Below are 1,666 nucleotides of genomic sequence, written 5' to 3' on the forward strand. Positions count from 1 at the left end.
CTACTAAAAAATACAAAAAGCTAGTCAGGCGAGGTGGCAGGTGCCTGTAGTCCCAGCTACTCGGGAGGCTGAGGCAGGAGAATGGCGTGAACCCGGGAGGCGGAGGTTGCAGTGAGCTGAGATCTGGCCACTGCACTCCAGCCTGGGTGACAGAGCGAGACTCCGTCTCAAAAAACAAACAAACAAAAAAAAGGAATCAGCCAGAGTAAAAGATTTCTCTGAGGAGGGCAGCTTCAGTTAAGCAGAGGGAGGAACGCCAGGGCTGGCCACTTAATGAGAAGAGAACTCTTTGAAAGGACGGAGACCTCCCACCACTAAGCACCCAGCACTCCCCACCTACTACCAGTTTCCGAGTCTGGGGTTCTGCCTGCCATCTGTGCCCCAAGATGCTCTCTCACATCCTCCTACAGGTTCCCAGGGAACAAACCCCTTATAAAAACAGGACACCTATGAGGCCCTAGAGCACCACCTTAAGAGAAGAAGAGCTGTAAGTTGGCCTTTGTCACCCATCATGGGTGAGTTTCTCAACTGAGGCCACTCACACTGTCCCTCCGTCCCTCAGGCCTCTGGGATCCCATCCTCCCCATCCCTGCTGTAAGGATGCTACTTCTGAAAAACAGTCATCACGCCTCTTCCCAAGCTGTCCCCACCTCAACTTTGAGCAAGACTTCCAGAACCCAGTTCTGATACAGGTCTTGGTAGATGCACAGGATTCCACAGATGAGGAGGAGGAAGCCTCCTCCATTTCCTCTTCCTCTTGCCACTTTTTATTCCCCTCCTGCTCTTCCTGCTCTTCCTCCTCCTCATCCTCTATTCTGGTTCTGGATGCTCCAGAGGATGAGGACATGCCTGCTGCTGGGTTTCCAATTCTTCTCCAGAGTGCTCCCAGGATTCCTCTTCATGATGCTCCCCAGAGACCTCTGAGCTCCTGCTCTTTCTCCCCTTTGTGAGGCCCATTGGATGAGGAGTCCAGCAGGCAAAAAGTGGAGGATACACCTACATGGCATGCCTCTTCAGACAGTGAATCCTTGCTCACATGTGCACTGGATGAAAAGGTGGCTGAGTTGGTGCAGTTGCTTCTCCTCAAATATCAACCAAAGGAGCCTGTCACAAAGGCTGAGATGCTGACGACTGTCATCAAGAAGTATAAGGACTGCCTTCCCATGATCTTCGGGAAAGCTCACGAGTTCATAGAACTAATGATTGGCATTGCTCTGACTGAGATGGACCCCAACAACCACTCCTATGTCTTTGAAAACACAGTAGAACTCAGCGACCAGAGGAGGCTGAGTGACGGCCAGGGAATGTCCAAGAACCACCTCCTAATTCTTATTCTGAGTGTGGTCTTCATCAAGGGCAGCTGTGCCTCTGAGGTCATTTGGGAAGTGCTGAATTTGATAGGGGTATATGCTTGGAGGGAGGCCTTCATTTATGGGAAGCCCAGGTTGCTCCTCACTATAGATTGGGTGCAGAGAAAGTACCTGGAGCACCGGGAGGTGCCTAAGAACTCTCCTCCACATTATGAATTATTGTGAGGTCTAAGAGCCCATTCAGAAATGAGAAAGAGGAAAGTCCTAGAGTTTTTAGGCAAGCTCGACAGTACCATTGCTAATTCCTTTCCATCCTGGTACGTGGATGCTTTGAAAGATGTGGAAGGCAGAGCCCA

The 1,666-nt window shown here is 50.8% G+C and overlaps 1 pseudogene; it reads left to right on the forward strand.

Annotated features, from left to right (window-relative positions):
* Window positions 1-562: 562 nt before the first annotated feature.
* LOC108521658 (melanoma-associated antigen C2-like) lies at window positions 563-1,612 on the forward strand (annotated as a pseudogene).
* Window positions 1,613-1,666: the final 54 nt, after the last annotated feature.

The sequence above is a fragment of the Rhinopithecus bieti genome, unplaced genomic scaffold (assembly GCF_001698545.2).
Source record: "Rhinopithecus bieti isolate Rb0 unplaced genomic scaffold, ASM169854v2 scaffold_62250, whole genome shotgun sequence".
NCBI lineage: Eukaryota > Metazoa > Chordata > Mammalia > Primates > Cercopithecidae > Rhinopithecus > Rhinopithecus bieti.